This window comes from Colobus angolensis, unplaced genomic scaffold (genome assembly GCF_000951035.1).
Source record: "Colobus angolensis palliatus isolate OR3802 unplaced genomic scaffold, Cang.pa_1.0 Scaffold1, whole genome shotgun sequence".
NCBI lineage: Eukaryota > Metazoa > Chordata > Mammalia > Primates > Cercopithecidae > Colobus > Colobus angolensis.
The window spans coordinates 3,396,497-3,397,139 of NW_012110918.1; positions in this window are offsets into that span (position 1 = coordinate 3,396,497).

Sequence of the window (643 nt, forward strand, 5' to 3'; positions counted from 1 at the left end):
CGCAGGCTGGTCTGTTACTCCTGAGCTCATGGGATCCTCCACCTTGTACTCCCAATCTCTGCTCCTCTTGAGAGCAAAATCCCTTGAGAGAGTTGTCAATACTCCCTCTTTCAATTTGTCTCCCCCATTCTCTCCTAAACCCCCTGTAATTAGGCTTTGAGCTCCCACCACTCTTCTGAAACTGCCCTTGTTCCAGTTGCCAAGGACTTTCATGTTGCTAATCCAGTGGTCGTCTCAGTCTTTTTTTTTTTTTTTTTTTGAGACGGAGTCTTGCTCTGTCACCCAGGCTGGAGTGCAGTGGCCGGATCTCAGCTCACTGCAAGCTCTACCTCCTGGGTTTACGCCATTCTCCTGCCTCAGCCTCCCGAGTAGCTGGGACTACAGGCGCCCGCCACCTCGCCCGGCTAGTTTTTTTTTGTGTTTTTTAGTAGAGACGGGGTTTCACCGTGTTAGCCAGGATGGTCTCGATCTCCTGACCTCGTGATCCGCCCGTCTCGGCCTCCCAAAGTGCTGGGATTACAGGCTTGAGCCACCGCGCCCGGCCAAGCTCATCTCAGTCTTTACTTGTCTTGAACTGCTGGTGGCTTTTGACATGGTCGACCATTTTCTCTGTCTATTTTCTTCATTTGGCTCCTCCAGTTCT